Here is a 12,678-nt window from a genome sequence, read left to right as displayed (position 1 = left end):
AAGATGATTTCAAAACCATATTTCCAGCAACTTAAGGGCTTGGTATGAGACTTCTCCACACAGGCTGCTGACGTCAAAAGGGGGACCCGAGAAACACAAGGCCAACACAGCAGATTACGTCTGGTTGGAGGGGACCTCCCATGCCGTCCGCCTAGATGGAAAGGGAGACAACTGGTACCACTGGAGCCAGTGTGCGGTCGGGAAAAACACCTGCGAGGACCCTAGACGACATCAGGAAAGAGTTGGCCCTCGTCGCGAGGACCCTAGACGACATCAGAACAGATCTGGCTCTCGTCAAGGCAGTCGACCCAGGAGGCGCCATCAGCAGACCGGAGGAGGAGGATCGGGAGGACATCTCTCCAACAGTCGACCAGGAGGCGCCATCAGCAGGCCGGAGGAGGAGGATCGGGACATCTTTCCAGCATCGACCCGGAGGCCGCCATCAGCGGGCCGGGGGAGAACAATCAGGCCACATCTCTCTAGCAAGCACCCCAGAAGCCGCCGTCAGCGGGCTGGGGGGACGAAGACATGGCAAACCAAGACGGCACAGGGAACTCCATTTCCCGCTGAAACAGGTTGATATAGCCGGTGTGGAACTTTGTCTGAACAATCCATTTTTTTTAGGAACTTTCAACTTTATTTTTATATCCCACAATTTAAGGGATTGGTATTTTTTATTCTACAGAACTATGTGTTACCAAAAGAGGGAAAAGTATGATAATGTCTTTTCTAATTTCTGTGGCTACTTTTATTGCCATTTTAGTGACATGTGGTTGTTGTTGTTGTGTGCCTTGTATCTGCTCACTGTGTGTTAGACTCATCAGTTCCACCATTGAGGGAAGAGTAAAGATGACTCAGCTGACAAGGACTTTGCTTTTTAGACATATTTTATTCTCCCTCCACTGTCATAATAAGTTGTTGTTGTGGACTGTTCCTAAAGGTTTAAAGTGCTCTATATCCCAGCTTCTGATGGGTTTATAGAAATGTTGGGACAGACACAGTAAGAAAAAAGAATGACAGTGGTAATGTTTCAAATGCTATATGTTGATCTCGTGAGGTGAGATCAAAAAGGGGGATTGAAGTAAAAAGATATGATTCTACACTGTATTGAAGTAAACATGTATTATTTTGAATTGTATTTTAGTGAACATGTAGTGTTTGAACTGTTTTATGTAATCACAACGGTTTTGGGTAATTATATATAGAATAGGAATGTTATTCTTACTTTCAAACTCACTGATCCAGAGATTCTGTGTTCCAACACAGCAACCTTGCCTGTTTTACCCCTAAAAGCAGATGTCGTCATTAAGGTCATTAAAGACAACATTACATCGCTTCTTATCATCCCTAAAAGCCAGATGTTGGTTTTAAGTCATTAAAGACATCGTTAAATAGGTGAAGGAAAGTTTAAATGTCTGAAATAGGATAGTTTATGTGAAAAAATCTCATGGAAAAGGAATGGAGTTAAGATCGGGACAGAGATAAGAATTGACTTTTGACCTTAGGGGACTTTGGAATTTCAAGTCCTGGTGAGAACTATTGACCTCACCAGAAGCGAATCCAGCCAATCAGGACACTTGGGGGAGGTGATCAGCTTAAACAGCTCCTCCCCAGGGGTTCTCTAATTCGCTTGGGAGAAAAGTGGGAAGGAACAATTCAACACATCTCCGCCCCAAAATAGGGATATGTATACGGTTGGTTTTGTATGTAAAAATGCTTCTGGTCTGTTGAAAGCTGGTGCTAGAAGACGGTAAACCGCATCACAAACCTGGAGTCCATACTTCTCGTTTTCTGAAAGCTGGTCTGTCTACCTGTAAAACCGCATCACAGGCCTGAAGCCCGGAGTGCTCGAGTACTCTGTATAACTTGTATATGTGTTTGGTTTCCTACTAGAAGTAAACTCAGATAATTTGTTATAACTTTGATTCCGGTGTTTTCAATTCCTTTCTTAATTTAATAGAGATCCAGCCTCATCCAACGAACGGCGCGTAGCAGAGGTGTTCTGCTCCAACAACATACACACACACACACACACACACACACACACACACACACACACACACACACACACACACACACACACACACACACACACACACACACACACACACACACACACACACACACACACAGAAATATTAAACAACCTTTCTGAAGGTACAACAAGTGTTTATCACTCACTCACATTCACTCACTTTCTCACTCCCATAGACCCATAGAATATCATTTGCATTCGTATTTATTAATTGAAAAGTAGACTTCATGAATAAGAAATAAAATCACTGATACATAATTGTATTTAAATTAAAGTATAAAGTGTCCCAAACATCTTAAACTGATTCTATGTTAGATGTTTACTGTATACACTGTATGCGCTTACATTTTTAAACTAAGATCACATCTGATGTCTTTTAAGGTAAAGGAGACCATTAAGGAAGTCAAAAGCGCCCTCACACTGACAGCTGATGTCTGGACTAGTCGTGCAACAGAGGCATACCTTGGCGTGTCCTGCCATTTCATCAGTGAAGAATGGGAAATGAAGACGTTGAATCTTGCCACCATGCCTCTTGAGGAGAGGCATTCTGGTGTGAACATCATGACATGGCTGGAGGAGGTGATGGCTAAATATGACATCTTGCCTACCAAAATAAAAGCAGTAGTTCACGACAATGGGTCCAATATTGTGGCAGCAATGTGAATGCTGGAGGAAAAACATGGCTGGGCCTATGTGCGCTGCAGTGGGCACACACTCCAGCTCATAGTTAACAATGACCCCAAAGAGCCCAGCATTAGCAGAGCTGTAGGGGCTGCAAGACACTTGGTTGAACACTTCAGGAGAAGCGAGCTGGCAAATACAAAACTGAAGGTGAAACAGCAGCAAATGAACACACCACAGCATAAACTGATCCAGGATGTCAGTACAAGATGGAACAGTACATACTACATGGTAGAGCAGGCATGGGCAAACTAAGGCCCGCGGGCCATATACGGCCCGTTGGGCTTTTTAATCCGGCCCGCCGAATATTGGTACAACATTGTCCAAATTATAGTAAAGACCGCATTCATTTTGCCTTTTTCCTGCAATACCCAGCATTTCAGTTGATCCCACTAGATGGCGCACTCTAGACAGAAATTACCTTAGCTGGAGTCGGCAACCCGGCAAGATCTAAGAACTACATTGGAGGGGGTCTAAGAACGTCACGCTTACATTGGAGGGGGTCAAGATTAACCTGAGTAATAACAGTTCACGGTTAGTACAGTACAGCGAATACAAGTTGTAACTGAGTAGCGCTGAGAAAAGTGACTAGAACGCGACCACACACTTATAAAAAACACTTATATAAAGTCAGGCAACACTAACCAGCTTAGTGTGATTCTGTTTATTTTGTGTAGAAAACGGTTTATGCCACAATATGATACGAGATAGTCTGATTAGCTTCGGTTGCTATGCTAACATCACCTGTAGAATGCCAGAGAAACTTTCATAACAGCGTTGAACAGCGTCAATTCAGACTGAAAAATATTCACTTATGGGGATGGGGGATATTTATCAGCTGCTTGTGTGACAGTCGGAGAGTGAATACTTTACAGCGGCCGCTGCCGCGAGTTAACAGTAGAATAAACGACCAGCACTGCAGCGGGCGGTAATGCCGCTGAACCACATTAATAAACAATGCACCACGGCACTCTGGAGAAAGGTATAAAGTTTGAGAAGTAGTTCTGGCTTCGTATGATTAAAAACTACCCGACGCAGTCCTCTATTGATGTTGTTGTGAGCAGTGTTGCGGAGAAAATCAGCGACGTAAAACGGCGTGTTGTCATAAGAAGGCACGTAAACGGTTACGTCATGACGCAAACGATGACGCAATGACGCAATAACACACCTTTGAACCTAATTCACCTTTGAACCTGCATCTGTAACAATGTAACCAATTGTTGTGCCGAGTGTTTAATGAGGAGTGGACAACTAAATATTTTTTCACCGATCTGCTACTGGCCCGGCCCGTCTGTTAAATTTTAAAACTCATAGTGGCCCCCGAGCCAAAATGTTTGCCCACCCCTGTGGTAGAGAGACTCCTGGAACAGCGCTGGCCAGTTACTGCAACTCTATCCGATCCTGAGGTAACTCCAAGGGGCAAACAGTACTTTGACTTGAAGCCAGATCAATGGGTGCTGCTTGAAGAGCTGACACAAGGGTTGGAGCCTTTTCAATGTGCTACCGTTTACTAGGGATGCCAGAAACTGACCATGATCAAATTCGAAAATCGGACAGCCCTGGCGAATATTAATCGATTATTCGCCGCCCCCCCCCGCGGGAGGGAAAAATAAATAGTATTTCCGCAGAGCTTGCATTTTACTTCATTTGCACTTGTCAGTTCGAAGTAGTTCCACGAGGAACTCTTCTTTAACGTGCAGCTTTGTTCCTCTTTAGTTGTGTTGTTCTCACTGTTCTGTATATCGCCAACAAATCAATCGCACGTGTGACGGAGAGGGGGGGGGGGGTCGGTGTGTAGCAGGCAGCAGCAGTCTGCACTGCTGGCTTCCTCCAAGTTTACAGTAAAACAAACTGGTGGTGTGACCAATGGCCATTTACAATTATTAATACTATTACTATTATTAGCATTAGTTTATATTTTGGTTGAAACTAAGCCAGGAAAAAAAAGAAAAACATAAATAATAATAAAAATATATATAAATAAAATCGAATTTTAAAAATAATTTTCGATTATGGAGACTGTAACGAAAAATCGAATAATCGCTAGCATCCCTACCGTTTACCTAAGTGGACAGGAGTATGCAACCGCTTCATGTCTTCCACAGCTGGTCAAAGGGCTGCAACGGTCCACACAGCAAACCCGTTTTGAGACGGGCGCAGGAAAAGCATTTTTGGCAAGTGCAGAAAAAGGGATAAACGAAAGATGGGGGTGTCTGAACACCATCTCAGCAGAGAAAGAAAACCCGATTGTTCTTTCAGCTTCCCTTGACCCAAGATTCAGAAAGCTGAAGTTTATGGGAGCTGAAGATGGCACACGGGTGCAAGGAACAATTGAAGTCCTTGCAATCAAAGAGGTAAGGGGGTCTGAGATACAAGGCTGTGAGCAAGTTCAACAGCAGAGGGTCAGTGTTCCAGGCAGAGGGGACAAATCAGCACTGGATAACCTCCTTCAGTCTGACACAGACAGTCTGAGTGAAGAAGAGGATGAATCTCACGAGGACAAAAAGCTCCAAATGGCAAGGAGCGAAGTTCAGACGTACTTCGCAGAGCCAGCCATTCACAAAAAAGATGACCCTCTGAGATGGTGGAGGGAAAATAAGGGGCGTTTCCCTGTATTGTCAAAGCTTGCAAGATCTTTCCTTTGCATTCCTGCAACATCAACCCCGTCTGAGCGAATCTTCTCTGTGGCGGGGAATATCTGCTCTCAGAAGAGAGCAAGCCTCTCCCGAGATCATGTGGAGATGCTGACTTTCCTCCATTTCAACCCAGAATAATCTAGCCTAGATGCAAGAGAGTGTTTATCCCTTTTAAGTTGAAATCGTTTTTTTATTTGATTAAGGGAAACTGCTGTAGTTTTTATTTTATATTGCTGCTGTCCTTGGTTTAAAAATGTTGACGGACAGATTTTTTATTTATCTTTTATATCAGCAGAAAGTTGAATAAATATGTATTTTTGAATCAAGTATTTGTCTATTTTGTCTTCATTGTTAGTTTCCACATGCCTAAAACAACCTCAAACCTAAATGTAAAAGTTGATGGCTAAATAAGAGCGTTTGAGAAATTGCGCAAGTAATAGTCCGAATAATCGATTAGTCGTTTCAGTAATCGATAGATTAAACGATTATCAAATTAGTCGTTTGTTGCAGCCCTAGCTAGCTGCTGATAATGTTAGACGTCTTCTCCATATAATAGATGCTTCAGTAGACAAAAAAGACCCGGCAGCGGTGCTGTCTCTTGATGCAATGAAAGCCTTTGACAGACTAGAGTGGTCCTTTCTGTGGTCGGTGCTGGAGAAAATGGGTTTTGGTAATGGCTTTATACATATGGTTAAGGTGCTGTACTCTAATCCCTCAGCTCTGGTGCTCACTGGGCAATTATCCTCCGCGTTATTCCCTGTTTCTAGATCTTCCCGTCAGGGATGTCCACTGAGCCCAGCACTTTTTGCACTCTCCCTTGAACCTCTAACCCAAATGATACGCCAATCCCCTAGTATACATCCGATTTCTGTTCGTGACACTCACCATCAGGTGGCGCTATACGCAGATGATATTCTGGTTTTCATGGAGAAACCGACTCAATCTATGCCTGTATTGCTATCTATTTGTGAGGAGTTTGGTTGTCTCTCTGGCTTTAGGATTAATTGGTCTAAATCTGCCCTCTTACCCCTTAACCTCTTAAGGACGACGGTCCCCCCAGTGGACCCCCCCCCACCGTTTTTTTTCGAGACTGTGTCTCAGGGCTTCTTAACATTTATGAAACTATTAATGTGTAGCACCAGATTAACGGGAAGAATCTCAGCTAACTGAAGATATGAACCATTTTTACCAAAACAAAACACAAGGGTAATACCAAGCCTCTGAATTAGCACTAAGCGAAAAAATGCTAACGCACTTAGCACAGAACTCAAGATAAAAATACCCTTATTACTTATCGTAACTGCACATACAATATATCCGATTAAAGCTGAGACTCCACAGATTATATAGGTATAGCATCATCACTGAGCGATCCGGACTTGCAACAGGGGAAGGAAACACAGACATCACAACACGTACCTTTACGGAGCTTTTACGGCAGATCGTCTCACCGTAGCTGTCAATCTGATCAAAAGACGTGTTCAATGGCATTCAAACGAGAAAAAACGCGGCTGAATCGGTTGATCCATAGGTTAATAATGTATCTGTCGCTTTGAAAAAATTATTTATAATCCATAATTCCATTTTTATGTAAAAATTGGTGAGAAAAAGTTAGCTGCTAATGGTAGCCAACAGAGTGTATGCAGCTTCCGGTTTTGGCCACGCGTCACTCTCACTCCTTATTTGTTAATGTGTTGGTGTGTGTAGAACTTTCCCTCGATTCCATTGGCTCTAGCGGTTATAAAGAGATTTCATTCATCAAAATCGAGCAAGGGGGGGCAGAGATATGGAAAATCCACCCAAATGACCCCAGATGTGTTTTTTTTGTTGCTAAATCTCTCTAAAAAGGTCAAATTTCACTTGTTTTGCATCAATCTTGATACAGGGTACTTATTATATGTTGTACTTTGGATTCCTAAAGTTTTTAGAGTCTACTATCCCGTCATTCAAGGGTAGTTTTCACTATAAGTAATGTTTTTTTTTTGGACGGACACTATAATTTACATTTTTTTTACTATGTTCAATCTGAATTTACTTTAAAATAAAAAAAATCTACATTGATTCTGACTTTTCTACATCCAACTCACAGGTTTATCTTTGCTTTGAGAACAAATATTATTAATTTACCCCTTTTAGAAGTGAAGATATAGTCATTTGTTCTGGGAATGTCCTTTTCGAGCCTGAGACCTGAAAAACAGGCTCAGGGCTTAACAGGTTAAAGTTTAAATGAATGACAATATTTAGGAAGGATGCCCTGGTTCCTTGACAATGGTCTGTGTTAATAATGCGTGTTTGCTAGTCCCTGGTCTACTGTCATTGCCACAGTAGCCCCCAGGCAAACACTTATGGCGCATTTCCACTACTCGGCCTCGCTCGGTATGGCTAGGCCTCGTTAGGCCTTGTTAGGACTGGCTCACTTTATGGCACATTTCCATTACAGTTTAGGAACTGGGGTAGTATCTATAGTAACGCAGTGTAGGCGGAGCCGTGACGTCATCTTCAATGCGAAACACAAAACCAACATCAGCTGTTAGCTGTTAGCACTCAGAGCTCACAGCTCCTCATATCTGTTCAGAAACTAGACAAAAGTTAAACAAGTACAAACCACAGACTGCCTGTGTCATGGCGAATACAGTCACTGCTTTATTTATGTCTGTATAGGCCGTTGTTGTGAGTGTGGACGGTCGGAGCATATACTGCGTTAGCTTAGCCGATCTCCATTTAGACAACACGCATTTTAAAAGGTTTTTCGCCTGCCTTTTTGACTGTCTGCAGACTTGTCAAAGCATTAATTCATGGTTTTTACTAACCGGTATCAGTATGTTGTTACTTCGGCATAATTTTGAAACGTGTGTTACAATTAAATCACGGTCAAATATATTCATCTTGTTGTAGTTGTAGCCCCTTGCCAGCGATTCTCTCTAGTTTAGCATACTCAGCCCGACTCAGCCTGGTTGTTCCTGGCCCTAGAACCACGATTTTATGGGGCCAGAAAAACTGTGAATTAGGACCCGCTAGCCCAGGGGTGGGCAATTATTTTTTACAAGGGGCCACTTCAGAAACTCGAGCTGTGTTGGGGGGCCGAATCAAAAATAAGTTGAACTTAATTCTGCTCAATATACCAATACTGAAAAGGTGTTTTACAGTATGTTAAAGATAAGAAATGAATCAGCTTTATACAAAAAGAAATGAGTGCTTTTGATTTTTGTTTTTCAGTTAATTTTACTTGTTCAGTGAGAAAAATCCAGTCTGTCTTGGGCTTGAACAAGTGCACGGAAATCTGGTTCAATGTCTGAGGTGGATATGCGAAGGACAGCTGAGAGGTGATCATCAGTGATAGAGGATCTGTATCTGGATTTGTTGAACTTCATCACTGAGAATGTCTGTTCACATATGTAGGTAGATCCAAAGAGGACCATCATCTTCTGAGCACGTCTCCTGATGTGTGGAAAGTTCTCCTCTTTCAGGGAAGAGTAAAACTCAGGCAGTGAGACTGACCTAAAGTGCTCTGACAGAAGTGTGTCAGACTGCAGGTCAATGAGTTCAAGCTGAACATCACTGGGTGCATCATCCACATGGCATGTAAATGGGGAAAAGTCTTTAAATCGCCTTGAAAAAACTCACCATGCAGTGCTTCTAACATGGATGAGTACCTCTGGAGGTGATCAGCTGATGGTGTGGCTTCCTTCAGTGTTGGCAAGTGCGTGAGAATGTTGTCCTCCATTTGGCTTGAGAGAAGCTGCAGCTTTCTCATGAAAGCCTTCACTGCACTGTACATGTCATGCACAAAAAGGCCCTTGCCTTGCAGTTTGACATTTAGTTCACTCATTAGTGCAGTCACATCTACAGCAAAACCAAGGTCTGCCATCCAGTCTGCATCTGAAAGCTGTGGGATGTCGTTTCCTTTCTTCACACAGAAGTCTTGAATCTCTTCTCTCAGGTCCCATACTCTTTTCAGCACTTTGCCCAGGCTGAGCCACCTGACAGCTGCATGGTAGGGTATGTCACGATGTTCAGTCTCACTTTCCTTCAACAGTGCAACAAACTGTCTGTGATTCAATGCTCTTGCCCTGATGAAGTTAACTATTTTAGTTACAACATCAACAACATGGTTAATTTTTAACACTGACTTACACAACACTTCCTGATGTATAATACAATGCAAAAATACCAATTTCTGCTCAGGGTTAATTTCTGTCACTTTATCCTGCATTCTCTTCAATAGTCCAACATTTTTCCCTGTCAGATTTGGACAACCATCCGTTGTCACGCCTCCCAGCTTGTCCCATTTCAGTCCCAACTTTTCCACACATGCATTTACCTCCGTGAACAAATCACTCCCTGTTGTTGTCCCTTTCATTGACTGCCAGCTCCTCCGTGATTTTGAAGTCTGTAGTTATCCCACGTAGGAAGTTGAGCAGCTGGGCAGTGTCACGTACATCGCAGCTCTCATCCAAAGCCAAGGAAAAAAAGTCAAAGTTGACCGCTCTGTTCTGCAGCTGAAGCTCCAGATTTCCCGCGATGTCCTCAATCCTCCTCGTAACAGTGCGTCGGGAGAGCGGCACTTTCTCAAATGCCTCCTTTTTCTCCGGGCATATTAGTGCGGCAGAGTCCAACAAACACTCCTTAATGAACTCTCCGTCCGAAAACGGTTTACTTTTTTTTGCAATTTTGTGGTATAAGACATAACTCGTCTTGACAGCTGCATCTCTGGATGTGGAATGTTTTGTGGAAATGTGTTGTTGGCTTTGCAGCTTAGCTAGCAAAGCATCCGACCCCTTTGCCCGCTCTTCCTCAGACAGGTTCTTGTATTTATCTGCGTGTTTGGTAGCATAGTGGCGACTCAAATTGTACTCCTTGAACACAGCGACCTGCGCACCACAAACTAAACACACAGCTTTACCTTTCACTTCTGTAAATAAATACTTAGCGGTCCATGTCTTGTTGAAAACGCGGCATTCAGTATCGATCTTTCTTTTTTTGCCCTTAGCGGACATTTCGAGGACTAGCCGGCCAGCATCACTCGTAGCTCTTCACGGCATGCGCGTTTACGTAAATAAATAAAAAAAACAGCAGCGCCCTTTTCAAAATAAAAGCAACACAGTTAGAAAAGTATTTACGCCATGCAAGCAATACAGCTGTGTTGCTTTTATTTTGAAAAGGTTGCTGTTTTTTTTCATTATGTTATAATTTATGATCAACCTCACACGGGCCGGCCAAGGCCGGCCAACGGGCCGGATGTGGCCCGCGGGCCGTAAAATGCCCACCCCTGCGCTAGCCGGTACTAGGCCAAGTGGAAACACAACCAAAAACGGGCCCCGCACGGCTCGGCACGCTTAAAGCGAGCTCCGCGCTGCAGTGGAAACGCGCCATTAGAGTATCCCTGATCTACATTAAAACATGGCTATGCTTTTTGTACGTTCACCTGCTCATCACTGCTGGCCTTTACCCTGGGACTACAGATGCTAAATCTGATCAAATAAAGGAATTGTGCATAGGGTTGTGCATGAAAAAAAACTACTTAAAACTGGGAATGAGCATTTAACCACTTCTGCCTCTTCTTGTCTCAAATTGAACAGTCTTTTGAACATGTTCTTGGTGAGATGCCTGAATTAAGATCTCCGGTTAACAAAGGTTAATAGATTTTGATCTACCACATAAAATATGTCAGGCTTCTCAATTTCTGGAGCTTATGTGTGTCTTAAAAACAATGGTTGCTAACAAGTGACTAAATCAGACTACTAAACGTTGCGGTGACCATTAGCTGCCTTTAGCTGAGCGGTGGTGATGCGCATGTGATTAATGTGTGTTTGCCACACATCTTATTTTCTGCAACTTTCCACAATCCAATGGAACAATCCCATTGCTTTTGTGGAGGGAGCCATTTGGATGCTAACTTCCGTTTTATTTAGCCCCAGTTCCAACACAATTTGTATTTGGAGTCTAAAGCACATACACACCATAATTGTCTAAATGACATCACTCAGTTACCGGTAGTAAAGCAATCATCATGTTCTGACTTTTGACCTGATTACACACACAAATACCTCCGCCCCCCCGTATCCAAAGCTTGTTGTGCCTTTTGCCATACAATGTCATACTGACAAGGATTGAGGTACGCACAAACAGGGACACACATACACACTTAATAATTGGATACCTTCGCCTTTTAAAATGTATGGAACATTAGGAGTCAATAAACACTAACAATTAATTGCAATAATATAGTTGTACTAATAAAGTGTGGTATTCATATGTTGATCCGTGCTTTGATCTGTTTTATTTCAGGGACTGCAGATGAAAATGAGCTAATACCTAAATCTTGCATAATTATGTCTTCTTTCTTTGAGATTAATGTATTTTTATTATGGTCCTGTTTAATAAAGACATAATAATACATTTGTATCTCCTTTGACACATCTCTCAGTTATAGCCCAGTGCAGGGTGCAGTAAGGTTCTGTGACTCTGCAGTCTTCACTGCACATCAGCATCACATGAGACGGTTCTGAAAAACGAGAGTGGCTCTTCTTTTCATTTGAGTGGCTGAGAGAAGAAGAGAACATGTGACACTGGTGAAAAGCACCGAGGACATCCATCCATAATGAATGGAGCACAGGCACATCCACACAACCTCCATCAGCATCTCTCTGGAGATAGTTTCAGGCAGTGAGGATGGTGATGTCCATAAAGATTATGCTGATAACTAGGACTAATAAGTTATCCGTTATTGGGTACTTCACCCACAACACTGCAACCTGTCACCTGCAGAAGTTCTCTAACGACTCCGCCATCGTTGGCCTCATCTCCAACGAGGACGACAGGGAGTACAGGGAGCTGACGCAGGACTTCACCCTCTGGTGCCAGAGGAGCCACCTCCAGCTCAACGCAGCGAAGACCAAGGAACTGGTGGTGGATTTCAGACGGCGCCAACACTCCCCCCCGACACCAGTGAACATCCAGGGAGCGGACATTGAGATTGTGAAATCTTACAAATACCTGGGTGTTCACCTGAACAATAAACTGGACTGGACTGATAATTCTGATGCTCTGTAGAAGAAGGGACAGAGCAGACTCTTTCTGCTGAGGAGACTGAGGTCTTTCGGGGTGCAGGGGGGCACTCCTTCAGACTTTTTACGACCCTGTTGTGGCATCAGCCATTTTCTATGGTGTAGCCTGCTGGGGCAGCAACATCTCGGTTGCTGACGGGAAGCGCCTGAACAGACTGGTAAGGAAGGCCAGCTCTGTCCTGGGGAGTCCTCTGGACACTGTGGAGGTGGTGGGAGACAGGAGAATGGCAGCCAAGCTGTCCTCCCTCCAGGACACCCT

The sequence above is a fragment of the Trematomus bernacchii genome, unplaced genomic scaffold (assembly GCF_902827165.1).
Source record: "Trematomus bernacchii unplaced genomic scaffold, fTreBer1.1, whole genome shotgun sequence".
Taxonomy (NCBI): Eukaryota; Metazoa; Chordata; class Actinopteri; order Perciformes; family Nototheniidae; genus Trematomus; species Trematomus bernacchii.
Note: the sequence above shows the minus strand (reverse complement) of the source record.